General features: G+C 41.0%; 1 protein-coding gene across 4 annotated transcripts in view; it reads left to right on the top strand.

The window, feature by feature from the left end:
- The window catches only part of GRXCR1 (glutaredoxin and cysteine rich domain containing 1), a 298,219-nt gene that overhangs the window by 109,902 nt on the left and 163,329 nt on the right, over positions 1–24,988 (top strand). The gene's annotated exons all lie outside the window — the stretch shown is intronic.

Genomic DNA, 24,988 nt, shown 5'->3' with positions numbered 1-24,988 from the left:
CAGAACCCTTTTATGTCTAAATTCCTTATCAGTAAAATAGAGATAATAGTAAAAGAGTTGTCTTTGAATTACATATGTTCAGGTTACATATTGCAATTACGTATGCTTAGACAAGTGCCTGACATAATAAAACCTATGTAAATGCTTTTAACACAATTTGTTTTTGCAGTTAGTTAAATGAGCTTCTAATTTTTCTTGTCTACTGTCTGATTTTGATAGCAAAGTGATACTTTGAGCAACCCCTAAAGTGAATTGAGCACCTTTGGGCTTTTTCAAAGCAAGCACATTTAAATGAACAGAGTGCTTACTGACTTGGTTCTAGAAGGTTTTTTTTTTTTTTTAAATCTCTCTGTTTTTTAAAAGACAATAATAAATATTGCAATATTAGTTTCTCAGGGCTGCAGTAACAAATTTCCACAATCTGCATCTCTTAAGACAGCAGAAATTGATTCTTTCATAGTTCTAGATGCTAGAAGTCTGAAATCAAGGTGTCAGAGGACCATGTGCCTTCTGAAGGCACTAGAGAAGGATCCTTCCTTGCCTCTCTTTTAGATTCTGGTGGTTTCAGACCATCCTGGCATTCTTGGCTTTTAGCTGCATCACTCCGACCTCTGCCTTTTTTCTCCACATAGCCCTCTTCCCGTGTGGCTGTGCCTCCATGTCTCCTCTGCTCTTTTGTAAGGACACCAGTCATATTGGATTTAGGGTCCACCCTCATGCAGTATGACTTCATCTTAAATAATCATATCCGCAAAGATCTTATTTCCAAATACAATCACATTGTGAGGTTCTGGGTGGACATGAATTTTTGGGAGGAAACTATTCAACCCAGTACAATTACCAGAAGATTTCAGCCCCCTTTCTGTATCTCCTGAAGCAGCACATCCTGGGACTCCACCCTTAATCTTGCTATTACTTCCTTTGAGAGTGTTTTTACTATGGATCTTACTGTGATAAGCCATCTGAGATCTTCAGTGCCCAAGAATATACTTTATTATGCTCTCATGTTTGATTTATAGTTTGCTTGGATGGAAAATTCTAAGAGGAAAGCTCTTTTCCTTTATTACCTTCAAAATTGTGCTGACTTTTTACATTCAGTGTTGTGGTTGAGAAGGCAGATGCCCATCTAATTCTTTTTTTCTTTTTTGTAGGGGATCCATTCCTTTTCTTTGTAAATTTTTATTATTTTCTCTTAACAAGTCTTTGATATCCTTTATTTTGATAGTAATATACTAATACTCAGATTTTTCCTTATGTCTCCTGTTTAGTACCTATGAGTTTAGAAGCCTTTCTGTCTGAGATCTCTTTCTTTAATTCTGGCAATTTTATCTTCAGTATTTCTTCAAATGTTAACTTTTTTGCATTTTTTTCTACTTCTGGAACTCTATTACCTACATGTGACCATACATATGTAGATGTTACACACACACATATCTGTAATCCTTTTATCCTTTTTTGCTGCCTTCTGAGAGAGTCCATACTTTTTTGGGTAAAACTTACTAGTTTATTCTTCAAATCATTTATCCTGGTAACTAACTTATTTATTGTGCTCTTTATTTCAGCCATTATATTTTTCATATCTAATATTTCTGTTCATTTCTTCATCATAATTTCTCATCACTGCTGCATGTTACTAATATCGTCTCTATCTTCTTAGGCTTATTTTGAATTTTTTTGCCCATTTTTCCAATAATTCTGCTTCACTTATGTGATTCAGTTTATTGTTTTCTTTAGCAATGCTTGCAGTGCTCAGGTGTGTTTTTCCTCGTTTGCTTGTTTTTGTCTTTTGGCTCATGGACTCGTACTTCCTTGGGTCTAGCAATGTGCATGGGGAAGGGTTGAAGACTAAGCCCTAATCGCTGACCGCCTTGGTGAGTTGAAGGAGAGGGGAGAATATGATCTCCAGATACAGAAAACTACGGCTGCTATCACTCTGATTTGCTATCACTTCACCAAGCAACTCAGAGTTTCACCTTTAAATTAATTAAGAGACATTATGCTAAATGAGATCAGTGAAATGGTGGTTACCAGGAGATGGGGGTACGGGGATAGGACAGATGTTGTTTAAGGGTTTAAACTTACAACATGTAGGAAATAAGTCCTAGAGATCTAACGCACAGTATGGTGAATAGAGCCAACAAGGTTGTATTATAATCATCAAACTTACTAAGGCGCTACATCTTAATTATTCCAACAATGAAAGAGAAATGATAATTATGTGATGGAAGTACTAATTATCACTATCGTGCTGTACACCTTAAAGTTATGCAATGTTATATGTCAAATATATTTGGATAAAATATTAGGTCTAAAAAGATAAAATAGATACGATAACAAGTTATAAAAAAAAACAAAGAGAAGTGGCTTTGGAAGAAAGCTACCAGTTTAGGGGTTTGAGGGAATGGGAGGTTGGAGAGCGGGTTTTCCAGTTTGTCCAAGGAGCTCACATATTTTGATCTGCTCTTCACCTTAGCAGAGATTTTGCAATGCCTTCAACAGGGCGACTTGAACTGATACTGCTGATTTCTGAAAGGCCAGGCTACGATCATCCCAGACTAATGTGGAGAGAGGAAAGAGCCGACCTGGAAGGTTTTCTTCCCTTATGACTGGTTTTGGCTCTCGTTGGCCCCAGGCTGCAGTCAGTCTTCTACCTCCTACACCTAATCCAGTTAGAGAAAGCATCTGGTCCCCAGTGTTTCAGGAGTCTGTGTTCTGAGTGTGCATTAGTTCCTGTAACCCATGCTCCCCTCCTGCTTCTGTGTTGCTCCAGGACTGGGTAGAGGAACCCAGTATTCCATGTTATTTTGCCGTCTGTTCTGGAAGTAGGAGACCATGATCACACCCTCATTTTGGTAATGTGTTAATTTGACTTAGTAGTCCTGATATGCCCTGGAGCATTTCAACTCAGAGAAGAACTTTCCATCTTTGGTACATTCTCAATGTTGTGACAAAAGGACACAGTCACAGCTGATTGCTCCGCTGGGCTTCGACTGGGGGCCTTGTTATTAACTAGCCTCGAGTAAAATTTTAGAAGAAAAGGATATTTTTCACATTGGCATTTGAGACGTGGTGCTGCAGGAAGTGGCATATACTTGTCCCTTCACTTGACAGAGAACACAAAGTACTTTGGATTGTTCATGGCTCCCTCAATGCATTTCAGCAAAAGGAAAGCTGACATTTTAAATTTATTGCCAGTCCTGGAGAGGACTGTACCAAATTCTTCACTCAGCTCAAATGTATCCACTGAGCTACCATTAATTACATTAGTTATATAAGTAGACACCAAAGTGATCAGTCATTAAGTGAAATTAAAGCATCCTTTTGAATTTCTTTCATTCTACTGTACGTGGTGTAGACCTTATGAGTATATATAAAATATTGGTCATCATAGCCACTAGCAGGTATCAGATGAAACCAAGACATTATTTCTCAAAGGGTTGTAATACAAGTGATATAATGGCAGTTGCATTTCATGTTAGCCTAATCTATTGTAAGTAGAGATATTAGAGTGTTTTCTTTCATAGAATCACCATTATTTTTGATGTCAAGGACTCCATTTCCTATTTTGGGTGCTTTATGATTCTCTTGGGTCACTGCAAAGGGGAATGTGTCCATATGAAGCAGTTGAGATTAGGTTTAGCAAAGTCCAGCTCCAGATGGACATCACTTCTGCCTGTGATTGTTAAATGTGAAATTTGATCATCGAATGACTTATTCTTACCACTGAGCACCCTCTGACTGGATGACAAGAAGAACAGCTAACCTGGATCCTCAACAGAAGTGTCATTAAAATGTTTTCCTAAACTTACTAACTTAGTAGCACAACAAATGGTTATTGTGCATCTTCCAGGGGTTGGGCTCTTTCCGAGACTCAAGGAGGATATTACAGGGAATAAGCTAAATCAAGCTCTCTCATTATTAACAAGGAGACAAATATAAACAAAGTGTGAATAAGCGATCAGTTCTATAAACATGCTAACAGGGTGGGATGATAGTGATTGGGGAGCTCCTTTAGCTCGTGGTGGGGGTGGGGATCAAAATGACATCTGAGCTGACACCAGACTGACATGCAAAGATTTGGAGATGGAGCATCCCAGATGGAAGGCAGAGCAAGTACAGAGGCTCAAAGAGAACTAGGGTCAGCGTGGATTGAACTAGGTGTTGGAAGGAGAGAGAAGTATGGAGTAAGATTGCAGATGTAGGTAGGAGCCAGTTCATTCAGGGCTTATGGACCCTGGCCAGGAGCTTGGATATTATTCTAAGGGTAATGGGAAGCACCTCCAATCCAGTAGCAGTCTGGTCATCTATGCCTTTAAATATATTCAACATATGACAACTGCTCACCATTGCACCAACACTTTCACTTCTTTTAGCCAGGAAAATGACAGGATCAAATTAAACTAAAACAGGCAAACAGAACTCTGTTGTGTGCAGAATGGTTCAGTGGTTTGTGGAGAGGCAGGTGTAGAAGAGGGATATCAGTTAGGAGGTCATTTTATGGCCCAGCTGGGAGATAATATTGGCTTGGCTTCAGTAACAGTGATGGAGGTGGTGAAAAATGAACACATTTGGGGTATAGTTTAAAGGCGTAGTTTGACAGGGCTGCTGTTGGATTGGATATGGGAAATGAGTGAGAGGAATAAAAGATAGCTTCTAGGTTTTGGAATGCGCAGTTAGGTGAATGGTGGAACAACTTACTGAGGTGTAAGGACTGGAGGAAGAACAGGTTCGGGGTGGAGAGAGCAAGAGTTTTGCTCAGAGATACAATGTAAACATTCTAGTGGTGTTGTCAAGAAAGCAGTAGAATATACAAGTCTGGACACCATTAACTTGAGAGCATATATGTGGTATTTAAAGCCATCTGAATAAATGATATAACCTAGGGAGAGACTGTAGATAGGTTGGAGAAGACAGCGTGGGGACCAAACCCTTGGCAACTCCAATATTTAAAAGCTGAGCAGAAGAGGAGGCACTTGCAGATGAAACTGAGAAGGAGCATCCAGTGAGGTAAAAGAAAACCAGAAGAATGTTATGATCCAGACCCTAAAAGAGGACAGTGCTTTAAGAATAAAAGAATAGTCAACTGTGCCACATAATCCTGAGCATTCGCACAAGCGATGACCCAGAAGTAACCACTGGATTTGGTAAGATGGAGAAAGTTATTGCCTTTGATAAGAGTAAGTGGAAGAGGATGAAAGGTGAGAAAGAGGTGTTAGCAACTGAAGAGAAATCTCATGAGGAGTCTGCCGTAAATGGAACATTTATTAGGTGAGGGTTTCTTTTGCGTGTGTGTGCGCGCGCATTCCTTTTAAAGGAAGGGACTAGCAGAGCATATTTGAGGATAATCCAGCAGGAAGAGGTTGCAGTTACAGAAACAGGGTCTCTGAGAGGCAAGCAGGAATGGAACTCAGAAGAGCTGGCCTTGGTGCTGGCAGGAAGAGCTTGTTCACCGTAACAAGAAAAGGCAGTGTAGGTAGCGATGCAGGCTGCAGTTAGACTTGGTGGAAAACTAATGGCATTTCCTTCTGGTGGTTTCTTTGTTCTCAGTGAAATATGAGGCAAGCTGAGAATGAGGAGCGGGAGAGTGTGCTGGAGGTTGGAGGAGAGGAGTGATGTAGTGAATAAAGTAGGGGAACCCAGTAGGATTATCGGGCAGTGTTGAGTGCCCATTTAAGATCTGTGGTATTGACTCTTAAACAGGATTATGCAACATGGCTCGAACTAGAGTTAAACTCTGAGTAAAGGGGCACCTGCCTTGGGTCTTCCCCCTTACAGGACCCTGTTCTGGCCTTTTCTGGCTGTGATCCATCATGAAATAAAGAGTCTATAAGCTTGAGGGGACATGGCCACCAGAAGCCTGCACCTTCCCCTATCTGTGTAGATTATTGCTGGGCTGCACCCTGCAGACCTTCAAAGCCTGTACTTGCCCCTTCTTGAGACTGGAGAAAAAGCCCAGAGTCAGTGACAGAGACAGTAGTTTAATGGATACGGGGACCTTACATGTCTGAAGCAAGGTCCTGGAGAGACTCCCCATCGTGTGTGATAGACTGTGGGCAGGATATGGTGGCAGGCTTCACTCCCAGGAAGAGGGGGAGGTTAGCAGTTATAGGGGAAATTGACGTCAGGTTGGCTCATCGGTTACCAGGGAAACCAGCAGAGGGGCATCTCCTTGATGCCCCTTTGATGAGAGCAGTCACCAGCTGGGGCCTGGGGCAAGTATGTAGGAAAGTAATTCAGGTGAGTTGGGTGTAGGGGAAGCAGGCACTGTTCGAGCAGGGGATGTACAGAGAGCAAGAGAACAGCCATCTTCGGTGGTCTGACCGTACAATTCTATTCTGTTTATTTGGGATCTTGTCATCTAAAAGATCCTGACCCTATTTCCAGAGACCCACATGGGACTGTTTTCTTCCTCCTTAGGGTGGGCTGTGCTGCAGGTGTGCCTATACTCCCCTGCTTTCAGTGGTGTGATAGAACTTGAATGCATATGCTGGGATGTCCGTGTGTGGGTGGAAGGCTCCTCACAGTGTCAGGTGCAGCTGTGGGTGAGATGGGAAGGGTCTGGGATGTGGGTTGAGGGCCAGGGGCTGGCTGTCTCTGTGCCATTACATTTCGGTCAGTGTGGAACTCAGAGGTATCTGAGAATTCTAAATTTGCACTTGGATTTCCAGGTAATTATGAGTATATTTGTCAAAGTAGGCGGGTAGAACACAACTTTATTTAACAATTTGTTAGCTTGACCTAAGTTTTAAGTATTTAGACATGTGGTGTGTGCCTCCTTTTGCCTCAGCCTCTGCTGTTAGGGGCCCCGACTGTATAACAGTGCTGCCTGCTAGAACTTTGTGCAATCATGGAAAAGTTTCCATGTGGTCCAGAGCAGCTAGGGAACCCCTCGCTGCGTGTGGCTACTGAGCACTTGAAATATGGTTAGTGAGACTGAGGAGCTGAACTCTTCATCCTACTTGATTTAAATTAATTTAAACTTTAATACCCCCATGTGCCTAGTGGCCACCATTTTGAATGGCTCATTTCTGTTCCCATGCAGCTTTCTGGTGTCGGAGACCAGCTGTGTTCAGTTCTCTCTCAAAAGTGACCCTGTTTCTCTGCACATGGTTGCCCAGGTCTGGTCAGGTTTAAAGATCTACTGGCCTCCACCAGGATTACACCTTGTTCTTTTCCATCTTGCAATCCTTTCTTAGTCCAGAGGAGCTCATTCAGTCTCCCCAGAGGCTGGGTGATCTGAAGTCTCATTCTGTTCTAGTATCTTGTTATAGCATCAACTACACACTACTTCCCTGAGGACTTTCCCTTTTGAAGTTCAAGAGCTTTTTTTTTTTTTGGTCTCAACAAAATAAAACTCTTGCAAATCAGCAGCTTTGACTTTCAAAACTCTTGCTTCTGATGAGGACTTCAGAAGCAAGAGTTTTGAAAGTCAAAGCCATTTTTGAATTTCAAAAAAACCCCCAAACCCCTCAACACTGACTGTTTCTTCCTTTTTTGCTTTCCTGTCATAACATTTTTAAGTGTTCTCAAGGTTAGAATTCCTCTCACCATCTTCACAGAGATTCATATGTACTCTCTGTAAAGAAAAGTATAAAAATTAATATTTCATGATAAATTATTACAAAGGGAAAGCAACAGAAGTGCTTTTGTGTGTCTGTACAAGCCACCACACCACTGATCTAAGGATGCCCATCACGGTGGTCAGAGAGCGAAGCTGAGGCTGCATCATTGGAGATGGGGACACGTGGATGTGTTCACTTACATTCCATATGGACCTCCACTGTCAGCAGTTACCGGCAGATGCGCTCTTCTCCCATGATGAAGCTTAGGAGCTCACTGAAAATAGCATGAGACCTAAGGAAATAAGTGAAGATTGCTTTAATTCCTCCATCCTTGAGTCTGAACTGCCCAGACCATGTACCCCAGGATCCCAGAATCCTCTCATTCTCTTACTGCCTGAACCTTAAAGCACTTACAGTCTGTTTAGGGAGACAGACACTAAATAATAAACACACAAAAATATGATTATAAATTGTCCCAGGCATCATGAATGGAAGGAAAGAGTGCTGTCAGAATCATAGAGCGTTCGAGGAGAGGCTTACTGTGAAGTGAACACTGAGTAGGGCTTGGACAGGCAAAGAGTGGGAGGAAGAAGATTCAAGGCCAGGGCCCTGAGGAAGCAGAGGGCCTGGTGTGTTAAGGAGGAGAAAGAAGCCTGGCTTGCTGCAGGCAGACTGAGTGATGAGAGCATGATGTGCTTGGTGACCTTGGAAAGGTGGGCAAGGGCCCAGGACCTGATTAGAAGTTGGGCTGCAATGCTAGGTGCAGTGGAGAAACCACTGAAGGGGGTTATGGTAGAGGTAGGATTTTAACAGGGTCAGATTTGCATGTTACAAAGATTACTCTGTGCAGAGAAAGGGATGAGGGAGTGGGGGCCAGAGGGAAGGAGGTGAGAGACCACTTAGGAGAGGACTGAAGGAATAGAGCCAGAGAGAGTCAGGTGTTGGGCCAGGATGCTGGCAATAAAAACTGAGAGAACTGGACACATTCATGACATATTTAAGGGCAGAGTTTTAAACGTTAACCCTACTGACATTTTGGGCTCTGTGATTCTTTGTTGTAGGGCTTTCCTGGTCACTGTAGGATACTTAGCAGTATTCCTGGCCTCTTTGTCTGCTAGCAGTACTCCTTGCTCCCCATCTTCACCTCCGCCCCCATTGTGGAAACCAGAAATGTCAGGCAAAGCAGGGATCCCTTGCCAAGTGTCTGTTAGGTGGTAAGAATCTCCCCAGCTGAGAGCCAGTATTTTAGAGGGACACTTCACAGGAATGGACAAAGGATTGGATATGTGGATGGGAGGGGCCACGGATAACATTCATTTGAGCAAGCAAGTAGATGGATGTGTGGGTTATGGAACTGCAGTGACTTCTGGGGGAGAATATAAGGAGGTGTATGTATAAATATTAGGAGTTCACTTTAGGCGTGGTAAATCTAGGTGCTTGGAAGACTTCAAGGGAAGTCAAGGAGAGAGATTTTGGCTGGAGATATGAAGAGCTATGGGGTTGTATGTGATCAGTGATGGGGAGAATGCAAGTGAGACCCAAAGAGGCTGGGGGCTGAACAGAGAGGAAATCTGACACTTACACAGAATAGGAGGCCATGTTATAAGAAAGGGGAAAAGACCGCAGGAGGTTTCAAGCAGTAGGTAGTAGACTGTATTGAAAGTGGCTGAGAGCTCTAGTTGTATGAGGCTTGAGAAGTGTCCGCTGGAGTTGGCAGAATGAAAGTACTTGTAGGGGCTGAAGTCGCAACAGGGTGGGTTGAAGGGAGAATGGACGTTGGAAGTTGGACCACGTGTGCGTCTAACTATTTCGAGATCATTTTCAGGCAAGGAGGGAAGATGCAGTGAGCTGGAGGATGTGAAATCAGGTGGGCCTTTGTAAAAGAAGGCATGTTAGTAAATGTGAACATGTGCTGCTAGAAAATCCAGTGGAGAAGGAGGAGAGGAAGGTGCTGACAGATTCACCCACGTCCTCTGGTGTGTAGGGCGCTTTCGACCTTTACCAGGGACAGAGTTACTTTCTTCATTGTAGCAGAGAGAATGAGCATATTCCTGGTGCTGATGATGATGGGGGCTTATTGTGTGCTAGGCCTCTCACACTGGCTATTTTATTTAATTCTCCCGGCAACCTTGGGAAGTAGTCCCACGTGAGAGCTGAGAAACCAGGGTTAGACAGCTTAAGTGATGTGTTCAAGTGGTCAGACTTAGAATGTTAGGGCACTCCCTCCAGAACTCATGTCAAACCAGTTACTCCTGAGCCTAAGCTCTTAACAGAAGCAGAATAGAAGAATTAGACCAGTTAACCTCCCTAGGGGCTGTTTAAACCAGTGAGCCCTTAGCCATCACCATAAAGTTTCAGCCCGACTTGACTTGAAGGTTACCTCTCATAATGAACCGCTCCATAGTTCCCTGCACTGGGCCCTATCCTGCAGTGCTGACTGCTCTTGTCTTATCTTGTATTTTTTAATTTATTACATTTATTTATATATTTTTAAGGAGATCTCATAGACTAATAGGGGAGCTGGTCTTGGCTCAGACAGGGCAGCCTGTCCTTGGAGTGGAAAGAGCTACCAGGTTCTTGAGCTGGCTTCTCTCCTCAAGTATCCTTTTTTGGACCAAGAGCAAGTGTGTTTGCTGCTCTGGGCTCTAGGCTCTGCTTGCCAGACCAGCTGTGAACACTTGGTACAGCCGTCAGAGGCTGTTCAGAGAATTCCTGTGATTGATTGGTGAGTTGGTGATTGGCACAGAAGGAAATGCCATTGGCTTGCCTGACCCCACTCTTTTTGTTTTGATGGTTCTGTGCTAACAAGCCCACAACACTGGTATTTCTCCATGGTACCGATCAGGGTCTGATCTATCATGACTTTTGGTTTTCTTCTTCGTTTTATTTTTTATTATTGGATTATAGTTGATTTACCATATTGTGTTAGTTTCAGGTGTACAGCAAAATGATTCAATTATATATTATTATTTTTCATATTATTTTCCATTATAGGTTATTATAAGATACTGAATATTGTTCCCTGTGTTGTAAAGTAAATAAATCCTTGTTGCCTATCTGGTTTTCTTCTTAGGATTTGAATGAATGACCTCTCTTGTGTATGTGTGTGTGTGTGTGTATAAATGTATATTGTTGTGATCATAGTTTAAGGGTGCCTTTCTGACATCCAAGACCTGTTATAACAAACTATAACCTTTGGCCATTTTCTGAAGACAAGTGAAAAGAAGTAGTTCACAGTGAAAAAAAAATAGTTCGAAGTTTTATCTGGACAGATAAATTTATAGCAGTTCCTTTTTATCTTACGGTGTTCCTCAGATAATTTGGTTCCTTTTTTAGTTTTCAGAGTGGTGACACACACATAAACTAGCTTTCTCACCTCAGCTGCCTCTCTTTTGGCAAGAATAAAGGTTCTTATGTCAAGATGAATAAAGAGGGAGGCAGGGACTCAGACAGAGTGGAGAAATGGGAGCTGTGCTATGCAGTTTATCTAGACGTGCTCGACACATCCCTTTTTAACCTTAACAACGAGAAAAAAGAGAGTAAGAAAAAGGAAAAAGACGTTACTTCAAAGTGAACGTGAAAAAAAAAAAAAACAATTGTGTGGCTCAGATGTCAAATATGCAGAAGTACTTTTCACTAATACCTTTTCCTATCTGATCTGAAGGAGCTGAGCTTTTGACACATCCCTGCTCCGTTCATGTGTCAGTGAAGCTGTGTTCTTCCAGACATGAGACCTTTCCTTTGTTTTGAGCTCCTCAAAGAACCTCTAGTCACTAGATAGGAAGAAAGAACAGGCAAAGTGAGAGAAGTTTCTCGGTTGAGAGTTTCTCAAGTCTTGTTAGCTAGAAGACTTCTGCATATAAGTATACATCTATACTTATGCATATATATGTGAGTGTATATTTACTTACAGAGTGAGACTCTGCTGTTCCATATCTAGATTTTTTTTATTGAAGTATAGTTGGTTTACCATGTTGTGTTAATTTCTAGTGTACATAGTGATTCATTTATACATATATATTCCTTTTCACATTCTTTTTCATTATAGGCTATTACAAGGTATTAAATATAGTTCCCTGTGCTGTACAGTAGGTCCTTTTGTTACTGTCCCTTAGATATAGTAGTGTGTGTCTACAAATCCCAAACTCCCAATTTATCCCTTCCCATCTCCTTTCCCCCCCGGTAACAATAAGTAGGTTTGTTTTTTAATATTGAAGGGAACTGATCTGACCAGGGGGCTTTGCTCTCAGAAGCTGTCACAGGGCCCAGGTGGCAGAGCTGCTTGTCCCCCACGTGGCAATTTCTGAGTACTGCAACTAAAACCCTGCAAACTGCACACTAGCTTTTCAGCGCGCCCCAGGAGAACACATTTTTCACTTAAGTAGTAGAACCTGATGACACATGAAAGGAGATATACAATGCTATAAAACTGGATGTTTGGAAAACTCAGTGCTGCCACATCAAATGTTTGGAGACACCCGAGGGGCAATGAGCGAAGCCTTGAGGCAAATAGAATGCCGACCTTCCTTTCACTGGGAACTAGAGCTTCACACCAGGCTAAGCATTTTGCTGTCCGTGAAATCCACATTTGCATCAATCACTGGGAGCAGAGCCAGTTCCATCATGTGGCTCTCTGAAGCCCAGCCGAGTGATGGACAGTAATATTTTCTGAAATGGCTTAAGGAAACCCAGGGGACTGTTGGCCAGCAGGGTGTTCCAACATTATTAGCTTCCTTCTGATATGTCAGCGCTGCTAGTGGATTTTGGTTTTCCCCAAGGTTCTTTCTGATCTTGGAGGCAGCACTGGATGAGCTTCCGGACTCTCGGATATGCACTGAGTTCAATTGATACTTCTATTTAAGGCTTTAAAGGATCATAAATTACAACAGGCTTTTTGGTCTCAAAGCAGTCATAGCTCTCAGCTGTGGCAAATGTGCTCAGTAAATGTGCATTTTCATGGACTAGACTTTTGTAACCAGCTGCCCCTGCCCCACCTCGCTTTTGGAAAGGCTAAAAGGAAGCCTTACAGACATAAGGAGATAAAGAATATGCTTTATAAAATCAAAATATGCTTTGTAAAAAAGAAAAATATTCCAATAATTTGGGCTCAAGCTGGGACTTCTGGTTTAAAAAGTCATAAATTTCATAGTGCTTTGATTGTGTTTTTATGAAGTTTCACGTGATCCTCAATGTACAATATCATTCCATTTAATCTCTACTCAGTGATAACATTTGATTGAAGTCCTGGAATTCTTGTCTCAGCAGAATTAACCTCAGTGTTCCAGGGTCTAACTCTTACTGGTTCCTATAATTAACTGTTACTACTACCAAATTAGCAATATTCAAACTTTGATCACATTGAGAAAACTGTAGAGTAGTTAGAAAAGAATATTAATGTTGGTTCTAAACAAGTTATTTGAATTCTCAGTGGAGTAGTGGAAGGAACACTGGCTAAGTTTGATGACACTTATGTTAAAATGTGGATTTGCCTGTAGCAAGTTAGGGGACCTCGGACAACATTTTTTAAACCTCTTTGATTCTCAATTTCAACATCCGTGCATTGGGGATAAAAATATTAACCTTCTAGTGTTTCATTTATTCACTCCAGAAAAATTGAGTAGCTACTTTTTGCTGGGCACTATTCTAAATGCTGGGATACAATGTTGAATAAGGAACCCAAAATCCCTAGCTGGTGAAGACAAACAGTATATAATAAAAAAAAGTTCTGATAGTCATGAGTGTTACGTAGGATATACATCAGGGTGATGTGGTGGGAATGCCTTGGCTGATAGAGGCAGCCCAACATCACACCAGATAATTAGAGAAGACTCCTCTGAGGATGTGACATTGAGGGTGGCCTGAATGATAAAATGGCATTAGCCTTATGAGGGTTCAGAACAAGTACTTTCTGGACAGATAGTAGCCGTGCAAAGGCCTTAAAGTAGGTCGGAACGTGGAGTGTTTTAAGAACCATCAGAAGACTAGTCTAGAGGAAGGCAAGTCTGGATCATGTAGTGTGTTTCATCCATAGTAAGGATTTGGATGTTTTCTAAATACAGTGGAAATCGTTGGAGACTTTCAAGCAATGTAATGACATGGTTTGATTTATATTTTAAAAAGTGGACTGTTGTGTAGAAAATGGACTAAGGGGTAGATGTTAAGAATGGTAACAGGAAGGACAGTTAGGAAGCTATTCCTGTGTTTAGGGTAAGAGATGATGGTGGCCAGGACTAGTGAAGTAACAATGGAAATGGTGGCAGACAGATGGATTTGAGATATATTTTAGAGGTAGAAATGACAAAAACTTGCTGATAGACTGAATGTGAGTAGTTTAAGAAAGGGAGAAGTCTGGGATAAATCCTAGGGTTTTTGTTTGATGGGAAGGACCAGTTTGGTGTAAGACTTGGGAAGAAACTGGTTTGGGCAAAGAAAGTTCCATTTTGGATATGTAAAGTCTAAGTTGTATTTTAGGATCCAAATAGAGATATCAACTAGGTATCTAAGAATAAGAAGTAGAATATGTGAGCTGGAGCCCAAGGCAGAGCTCTGGGCAGGAGATATAAATTTGCTGATATTTAAAGCCATAGGTCTGGAAGAGATGACTCAGGGAGAAAGAATGAACAGAGAACAGGACACTCCCTAACATTTAGATGCCTTATGGAAAAGAAAAAAATCAGCTGAAGAGTTTGAAAAGGAGTAGCCTGCAGATGGAGAAACAGGAGAAAATGTTACATGTCTTGGAAGAGGTTAATTATATCTGTTGCTGCTGAGAGGTAAGTATCAGGATAGATTTGTTCACAGCAACTCAAAACAAGTGCATTTGCATTGGAGTGACAGGGACAAAAGCCAGGACTAAAGTGGATTGTTATGAGAATTATAATTCACACAGAGCAAGTGTCTGGTACACAGTGTGTGCTTCACATAGGGTAGACATTACTGAGAAATGATCATTTGGTGGCAGATTTTGTGGGTTGCCCATAGCAGCCATTCTCCTTGCCTTCTCCCCACATCCCCGAGTTCATTTTCTCGGCAGACACCCTCCACCTCGATTGGTTCAGTTTTCCACTCCCCCATATGCCTAGGGTGAACCATCGTTGGTCTAGGTCGCTCGTGGTCGTCTCATTCCTCTTGTCTAGTTTAGGCCCAGATATGCCACCCAGTCCTGGCTGGTGGGATCTGAGGACACTTTGGTGAGAGCTTCTGGCAAAGGCTTTCTTTGCTAATAAAAGGATATTCATGGGAAGAGATGCCCCTCTCCTCCACTGAACTGCATCTGTTCATGATACCTGGAATTGCCACAGACATTTGCATAGCAACCGAGAGAGACAGGCTGTGGATGGCAGCAGGGAACACGGAAAGCAATCTTGGGAGATCTGGTTCTCATTCTCATGGGGATCAGGTCCTAAGATAATCTTTAAATCAGTGCTTCTGAGGATGTGAATCCCGCAAAGCTCTGCATGATGCTGCTTTACTTATAAATTAGCTATAAATTTACTTATAAATTAGTGCCAGCTTCACTTACTGTTTTACTGTTCTAAGCTTTATTTACTATTTTATAGATGAGTAAATTGAGACCAAATGAAGTTAAGTGATTGGCCTCGGGACATGCAGCCAGGAGGACGTGGAGTGGGGATTCAAACCTAGTTTCTCTAGCTACCAAGTGAATGCTGGCTCTCTGTAAGTCATAGTAAATGGGGCATCTGCGTAAAGATGTATTTATTTGGCATCTGTGTTTAAAATGATGGGTTGTTTTTAGATTTTTTTCCAATAATGGCAACTGGTTTGAGACTGTCTCCTTTTGTCAGCTAGTGGGCCTGGAAATGCTGAGGAAGTGTGAGGCAGCAATCCTTGGTCAGTGTGTGCATTGGGTAACAATGTTCTTGCTTGGAGGTACGGGAATCCAAGTTTCCAAAGAGTAACTTGGTGCAAGTTAACAGCCAAGTTGTTTACGTTGCTAATTTTAAAACACATCTAAAATTAAAATGACTACTATTAATTTAGGGCTTCCTGTGTGACCTATCCTATATGTAGTGCTCTCAGTACATCATGTCACCAAATCTTCACTGAATCTTGAGCTCTAAGAAGATACTATTTTCCTCATTTTTATGACTGAGGAAAGTAAACCATGGAAAAATTTAAAGTATTTTCAAACTACTGGATATTAATCCAAGTTTGTCTCATTCTAAAGGCCAGGCTCTTAATTATCAAATGAATACATTAAATGTAACTAAAATTGTGGCATAAATCTGGAGGCTTCCTAGTACAGTGAGGTAGCATATTGTCTCTAAAAGTGTTTGTGCATAGAAAGAGCCTGGAAGGAAGTAAATAAGATCAGTAGTTTATCTTGGTGTTGGGAATTCCAGTTAATTTTTATTTTCTTTAATAAATCACTGTTGTTATAGTGTGTGTGTGTGTGTGTGTGTGTGTGTGTTTTAATCAGGTTTTCTAGTCTACAGATCTGCTAACCAGATGCTGAACAGAGATGGATTTACCAGGGTGATGAAGGGCCACTTTGCCACCAACCACCTGGCCAGTTTGGCGGTTGTGCCTTTCTTTTTTTCTTCCATTCTAACTTCCATTGTAGCTCTAGGTGAGGAGACATTCACCTCCACTCCTCTTTTTGTTCACTAAACACTTTTAGGCTTCTTTCTGTAAATCACCAATATCTTCTTTCCATCTCTTTGGGCAAGACTGCGTAATCAGATTTTTCATGTTCTTAATTTGATTTTTCATGTTCTAAAGGCAAACAGAAACCAACTGCCCAACTATTTATTTTGTGTTGGATTGATTGGTACATTAAATAAGGGAAAACAGTATTTTCTTTTTTCATCATCTGTAGATAAAATAGGCATGCTCGTTGAGTTGTTGGAGTTCCTTTTCTGTTAACTCTAGCTGATGCCACTTACTCAACCACAGAACAGTGGGGTGGTTACCTAGTGAATAATCCCAGCCACCTCTTAGATTTCTACTTTGTCAATATTTGTGTAGCAAACAGAACCTCGATAAGACCCAGGTTGATTGCAAAATGAATTTCCTGTGTATGTTGCCAACAGATTTTTTTTTCCTGACAACCTAGTTATATTTTGGAGGTTTATATGCTTTTTAGAATTTGCATTCTGCCACCTTTATATAAAACTTTGGAAGATATTTACAGAATGCTATTAGTAATGTGGTAAAAACACAAGTGGCCAGGTTGGAATTAAAATAACTGCCAAAGATTGAGGGGAAAATTTTATAACGTAATAAGTATTTCAGCCAGGAAATGACAGTCCTTCCTGAGATAAGAACTGAAATACTGTCAAATTCAAGTGATTGTGTTATGAGAAGACATTAAAATTTCATGATATGTCCTGATATCCGAGTTATAAAGTAGGTATTTAATGAACGACGCTGTCCTTCACTGCCGTCTATCCTTCAGATTTACTCTGCTTTGTTAAATCCTTAAGCACGTAAATTTCTTTTTAAAGTTAGGTTCAAGCTCCACTAACACAGTGCCGGTTTTCCTTTATCCGCGCATTGCCCATGTCGGTCACTGCACTGCTTTTCCCCCCTTTCAGTTTGTAGTACAAACCACAGTGGCTTCCTGAACCACATGAGGAAGCGTGCCGTCCTTTGTCTTTCTCTCTCAGGTTTTGTGCCTGTCATTCTCAACGTGGAATGGTTCACAGAGAAACCTAAGAGTTGGCTCTGTCTAAACTGCCTGATTGCCCTGCATCACTCAAAGGTGGTGACCTGGTTCGCCACCCCTCCAGGGAAGATGGGGAATGCTGCACATTATCCCACAAAGACAGTAGAGTGATGATACATGTAGGGGAAAGTCTCAGAAGTTAGCTCAAATATTTATGTAAATTCACCTTAAAACTTGTAGGTAAAGAAATGAGCTCATGATCATATGCACTAGTTTTACAGTATCAGAAATACTGCTGAACCTGTAGAACAAAAAAGAAATAGGTTTATAATCTATGTTACACCAACATTTTCCATTGTTTGAAAATTTTGGTACATTTCCTTTCAAAAGTTTTTAGGCATATAAACACACAAATATATCTATGTACATGATTGAGAATTTACTCTCTGTAAGATTTTGTTTTCTTTTCTCTGCATGTAATACTGACTTATAAAGATTTTCTTATTTTATCCATGGATAGCTGGAAATATTTTTAAGTGGCCAATGTATTCAACTATTTATAAATTGTAGGGCATTTAAGTGTTCACAATTTCTTTTCTCTGTTATAAATAATACTGCAGTGAATACTTGGTTCATAATCTAGCATTTATATAGCATTGACTGTGTGCCAGGTACCATTCTAAACACTTTATGTGGATTGAGGATATGAATCCTTCCTGTGGTCCTTAGAGATGGGTACTATCATGACATTCACTTTATAGTTGAGGAAACTGAGGCACAGAGAAGGTAGCTAAGTTTCCAAGATCACACATTTGGCAACTGGTAGAGCTTGAATCCAGTCCAAGCAGTCTGATTCCATCTCTCCATAATCACTCTGAGATTTTCATCTCATCTCTTAATATTTTGTTAAGGACAGACTTCTAGAAGAATAATGAATGGACTAAAGGACGTGAACTTACTCAGTCTCTTAATTAGTTTATAGAAAAGATATACAATCTGTATTTTCATATCACTTTATGGAAAATTTGTTTTACTATATATTTTTATCAACATTGAGTAATAGAAGGAAAACTCTTTGATCAACCCAGCAGGTGAAATTTAATATTTTATGTTGCTTAATTTGCATGTCTTCTGAGCTCTAGTTTATCTGTGCTTGAATCCCAGAGGTTTCTATTTATAGGATGGTTGTGAGAATTAAATGAATCAATATAGGCAATTCTCCTGTATACGGTAAGCACTAGATAGATGCTGGTTATCTTGGGGTTCAGAACACACCACCCCAAAATATGGCATACTGAATATTTTAACCTGAAAGAATATGAGAGAACTGCAAGTGCAGGCAGGACTCTCTGACGCCCCCTTCTTCCCTGAGTAGGTCATAAAACCCTCTTGTGAGAGGCGTCCTCCTTACAGCGCGGGAAATGAACACCTGTATCTCCAAAGATGAGGGACCCGGGTAGGAATCCGAACACACAGCCTTGCTGTGTTTCTCCCAGTTTATTTCCTTAGCTCATAAAGCTTTGTCTTACATTTTTCCATGGCTTTCTTCACCAGACCTGGTATAAAAATGCTCAGGTTTAACCATTTCCTCTTCATTTCCTTACGAAGGCTCCCATGTAAAATTTATACTAAATAAATTTGTATGCTGTTCTCCTATTAATCTGTCTGTTGCCTGTCCAGTTACAGAGCCCCAGCTGGAGAACCTAGCAGGCTGGTAAGAAAAGGAATCTTTCCTCCCTTACCATAGTAAAGGTGAACATTGTTCCTTGAGTTTCTTGCCCTCTTGTGTTTTCCTTTTGCAAATATACTATTCATGTACTTATTTTCAGAAAATTCATAGACAAAAGCTTCCCAGCAATAGTCCTTTGAGGTAGGATGTGGTATTTTCTGTTTATTAGGGAAGGCAAAGAGACTGGGTATTGACTGAATCAGACTTAACATTTGAATGAAACTCTTAAAATCTATAGAGCGCATTTAAGAAATACAATACCGGCAGAGAATACCTTCTTTGGGTTCAGCAATCGATGTGTAGAACAGAGCATGTGTTGCTTTTGTAATTTAAAAAGAAAGATAATGGAAAAAGCCAAGGGTTAGTATAATAGGAAACACAATATACACGCTTCATTACAGAACTTAGGGGACTATGCAACCATATCTTTGAGTTACAGAATCAATTGTGAGTTTGACATTCTATGATGAGAACTCTGAAATGTTGTAGCTTGTTTGGGGAGGAATGTGCTTCGTGTGTAATTAATGGAGACAAGCCATTACAGAGAACAAAAAATAAAATTAAATCAAATAAGCCTACATGTCAGCTGCTGGAGGAGGTGGCATTAAGTGTGAATCATTGTATTTCAGATTAAAATAGCATACTTTGATAATTGTAATGTGGGCCTTTACAGCCATTCTCCTGTGGTGCTGAGCATCCTCTCTAAGTTAAAAAACACTTGCTGTGAGATTAAAGCAATCAGTAGAATTAGCACAGATTCGTAGGTCTGCAGAATGCCCGTGAACTCTAACAGGCTCACCAAATTCTTGTTCTAATTGGGTGTATGTCCAAGTGCACTGGCCCCCTAGTGAGGAGGAAAGCCAGGGAATGGGACAGGGGGCACTAACCCAGATTATTTACAACACCAACAATGGCAACAGTCAGTGGTGGAGTGTGCACTCTGTGCACGCCCAGTGCAGGGCCCTTTACACACAGTTCTTCATTTAATCACCACAACCCATTAGGGAGGGATTATGATCCTCACAACAGCCCTCAGCTCTTAAGAGGCACCACTGATATTCAAAGGCAAGTCTCTTTCCAAAGCTCATTTTCTTATCCACCTGGAGATGTTGCCACGGCATCTTCCCTAACCCTGATACTTCTTGCTGTCATCTGCTTCTGTCCCAGTTATTCATTCATTCATGCATTATGTATCAAAGAGCGATGAGGTTCTTAATATGTGTCCTGCCCCGTGCTAGATGCTCTCAATATAGCAGGGAACTTAATGCGCGTTTCTTCCATTCACGGAACCGACAGTTGATCAGAGGAGACCGAGAATTACAGTTTCCTAATCAACATCACCACCAAACAGCACTTATGAAGTACTGAGAAAGTGCAGCCTCTGTGATTTTTTGCAGCTGTGTCTTACTTTGGTGTTATCACCTCCACCTTACATACAAGGAAACAGGGTCTCAGATGCATTTGGCAGTTGTTCAAATTTCCATCAGCTGTTCCAGTGCTTCCTTCCTACATCACCCGCCTCGTTCCTATGCCCCTTGATGCTTCAGTGGACTTCTCATCAGGGACGTAAGTTCCGTGCCGCCATCTTTTGCATTTTTTGCTGCTGCCATGATGTTCCTCTGCCTCTAAGGTCACTTCGCTTGTCAGAATCTCCCACAGATAGGATCACGTTTGTACAAAGTAATGTGTTCAAAGTAATGTGCTAATACTGTCTCTTAACAGCCTCGCTTCCCAGTAGAAACACACACGCACTTTAGTCGTAGGGGCACGTATTAAATGCACTAATATTACACATGATAGTTAAACAGTTTCTGGAAAAGTCAGACTATAGTAACTTTTTGCTTTTCAAGACGCGCATATACAAATTCAAAGCAGGTTTCAACAGCGACCACAGTAGCCAGGTTGCCCCCAAATCAGTCTTCCTTAAGGGTAGCTTGTAATCTTTGGTGATGGGACACGACTTAGACACATCTTCCCAAATCGTTTCAGTCACTCCTATAAAAGTGTCATAACCATATGCTAGCTCTGGCAAAGTGATCAGTCTCCTGTCTACTCTAAACTTTATGCTCTGATTTGTGAGAGCATCTGTCTAAGAAACACGTGGGCTATAGGAAGCAGCTCTCTCTTTATGTACTGGTGTTCTTTGAAGACCATTAGGAGATTTCAACATATAGTATCTTAATTAAGTAAGTAACGCAGGTACCTTAAAGGCCCCTTCCTTGGAGTGTGACTGGCAGACACTGTCTCAGGTGTCAATACAGTGGCCCTGCTGCATGACGTATGGAAAGTAAACTCGAAGTTCTAAGTTTACTTCTTTTTAGAGTTGGGATAATATCTGTAGTGGCTTTAAAACTGGCCCAAAATTCTATGACACACTTCCCATCAACAGGTTGGGTCTGTATCCCTTCTCCTTGAAATAGGTGAGCTTGCGACTACTTGACCAACAGAATACAGTGAGGTGATGTCATGGGACTCCCAAGGCTAAGTCATAAAGGTCTTGCAGCTGCCATCTTGTTCATGTTAATAGTCTTTATGTAAATAGTCTTAGCACCAGTAGTGCACCAAATACTGCATCTGACAGTCTCAGATGAGCCCAGCCTTCTGGCCATCTCCATCAAGATTCTAGACATGAAAGCGAGGTCATCTTGGGTTGTCCAGACCAGTCCGTCTGCCAGCCAGAGAACACCGAGTGACCTTCACCGACATTATGTAGATGTTTCACCTCTCCAAGTCCTGACTAAATTTCTGACCCACAGAATCATGAAATATAATGAAATTGTTGTTGCATTAAGTCACCATGCTTGGGGTAGTTTGCTATGGAGCATTAGGTAAATAAAACACCGTCTTGTACATTGTGAGGATAAGTTATAGTAAGACTCTTAGCTCAGGCCCTGACCTCTGGTAAGCATTCAGTGAATGTTATTTTTACTTATTGAACATCTGCTATGGTCATAAACATGTGTAAAGTGTTTTGAGGCATAGGAAAGTAGTATGAGATAGACTCTTTTCTCTTACCATTTTGGGAGTGGCGGTAAGGATGAATACATATGAAGAGATAATGTACATATTGTTAGGGTAATAAATGCCATTATTGCTGTAAGAGTTCAAAGAAAGGAGAGGTAAGCCAATGTGAAGAAAATGGTTCTTGAGATCTGAGGCCCCCATCTCCAGGGAGAGTAAGGGAATACTTATTCCAGAGACTGTGCAAGATGATTTATCTGATTTGGGAGAGGAGCAGTGTTTTAATTCCCATTTTATAGATTAAAAGACAAGAGAGGTGATGTCTCTGTTTCGATCATCTCCTAGTCATCCTGCTGGCAAAGGAGGGATCCCTGCCCGAGGGTTATGGGGCTGGGGGTGACTGAGCCCAAGACACCTGATGGTGGACAGGTGAGACTGACAGCAGTTCATCAGTCACATATATTCACGGTGAGGGAAGGAGGATGCTGCACGCTGCTCTGCAGGACCACACAGGGGTGCACTCAGGAGCAGAGTGAACAACCAGGGGCTCTGGGAGGCAGCTTCATAGAATCAAGAGGTGGGGTGACTCCTGATTCCCAGGAGAGGCTGTGACTTGGCTGGTTTGAATATTTCTGAGGCTTGCAGGGAACTGAAACTTGATACTCAGGGGTTAAGTATCCCGTGCCTGGTCCCTTTGATAGGGTTGTTCAGGTAGGCGACCATGCCCAGGAGTAGACTGGGGAGGGGAACTTGGTATTAGGCCACCGAAGGCCCTCCTGGTTTTATCAGATACGTACACAAAAAAAGCAGCACATGATACTGAGCCTTAATTTTCAGCCTTAAACTGCATCATAACCTGCTCAAGATGCCAAAGCCGATGAAGAGTGGAGCTTGGTTTTGAACCTGAGTGTATCTGGCCCAGAGTCCTTCATGGGCTCAAAGTCTGTGTACTGGGTGCAAATATAGGAGATGACAAATTTATGAATACCACTAGTGTGTGCTGCTAACTTCTATTCTTTCTATGTCATCCTCCTCTGTTTCACGGAATTTAATCTCATTCCAAGGCACCCAATACCCTAAGAATGCTCCTGAGTATTACATTACAGTTATAAAAGATGTCACCATTGGCAGAGGTGGGGTGAAGTGTACACAGGATTATTTTTGCAACTTCCTGTGATATACTATGTTCTTGGATTGGAAGAATTAATATTGTTAAAATGACCATACTAACCAAGGTAATTTACAGATTCAATGCAATCACTATCAAAATACCAATGGCATTTTTCACTGAACTAGAACAAAAATGGTAAAATTTGATGGAAACAGAAAAGACCCCAAATAACCAAAACGATCTTGAGAAAGAACAGACCTGGAGGAATCACACTCCCTGACTTCAGACTATACTACAAAGCTCCAGTAATTAAAATAGTATGGTACTGGCACAAAAGCAGACTCATAGATCGATGGAACAGAATAGAGAGCCCTGAAATAAACCCACACACTTATGGTCAATTAATCTATGACAAAGGAAGCAAGAATATACACTGGAGAAAAGACAGTCTCTTCAATAAGTGGTGCTGGGAAAACTGGACAAATACATGTAAAAGAATGAAATTAGAACATTCTCTAACACCATATGTACATATCACATTTAGAAATTGAAATTCTTAAAACCACCCAGGGCCAGGTACCCACTGGAAAATGATCCTCCATTCTCAGGGCTGTGATACACCAGGCTGATGACAGCTCTCTAGAGGGTGAGCTCTGTAGGGGCGATCTTGGCCACCACTAAGTCCTCTGAACTTACAGTGCTCAAAGAAACATTCGCTGAATAATTGAATGAGATGGATGGACCCATCACTGACGTTGCTTTTTAATTCTCTCTCCTGAACCAAATCTGATGCCTGATTAAAAGTCACCTTCACTAACTCATCTTAATCCTGTATATTCCTTTTTTTTTTTGTCAAATCCCATCATACAGGTCATAGTAAGGGCTATTTATTGCCTTACCATTTTTATTGAGTTCCCCATATTTAAACAAAAATGACAGAATAGCTTTGGTCTTGATTAATGATCTAAATGTACTTAGGGACAGTTCATGTAAGTAGACCACCCATTAAGACATCCAGAGCTTAATTTTTCTGTTCTGTATTTACTGATTGACTTGAGATATATTTATTTAAGCTGACAAAATAAAATTATATTTAAGGCAAGACAAGAAAAATTTAACATCAAATTTTCTCTGCTGTTTGAGCCAATATCCCCTCACCTTTAGTGTGTATTGTGCATCTGCATTAAACATTAACTGGATCCTTTTAGAAGACACAGGAATGCCTGCTCACCAAAAAAAGCAGTTTCTTCCTGGCACCAGCACGATAGCTTCTTAGGAGATAATATTCCTCCTCAATCCTGTAAGGGGTTATGATAACCTACTACTCACCTTGTTGGGCTGTGCAAACTGTCAGTATGTTACTTTGATGTATAACTGACCTTTTGTCTCAAAAATTTATATAACTGCTTTCACCTCTAATGGGGGAACAGTCCTCAGTGCTTTCTGAAAGACTGTCTCCCGAGTTATAATCTTCAAGTTAGCTGAAATAAACTCCTCTATTTCTTTCTTAGACTAATTTTTTTCTTGTCAGAAAAGCCTTTATAATATCTAGGGCATATTGTTCAATTCTTCATTTCAGAACCTCTGTCAGTATCATTTATTGTTGACTGGGAACTTCTGAATTTGAGTTGTTTCACTAATCCTGGTCTACTTTGCAATGAATTCAGAGTAACTTTACACAGGTTACATGTAGTGAGTGAAAAGGAAGCATGAATGAAAAACAATGCTTTGGGGGTAGAGAGTATTTCAGAACATAAATATGTTTTCTTAAGGTGGGATTATAATGATGTCTTAAATGATAAAGACAGTTGGTCTAACAAATGCTAATTTTCCTTAAAGAAGGTAGCATGGAAAAGCAACTTTATAAAAATACCTTATATGTGTGGGTAATTTACAGATTGTGTTACCCTTAGAATTTCTACGTAAATATACTAATGGTATTTTTTTAGACTCAGGTCTCACTCACTGTGGAGCAGGAAACTCATACCTAGATCTTT

The sequence above is a fragment of the Vicugna pacos genome, chromosome 2 (genome assembly GCF_048564905.1).
Source record: "Vicugna pacos chromosome 2, VicPac4, whole genome shotgun sequence".
NCBI lineage: Eukaryota > Metazoa > Chordata > Mammalia > Artiodactyla > Camelidae > Vicugna > Vicugna pacos.
Note: the sequence above shows the minus strand (reverse complement) of the source record. Positions and strands in the feature narration are given on the sequence as shown.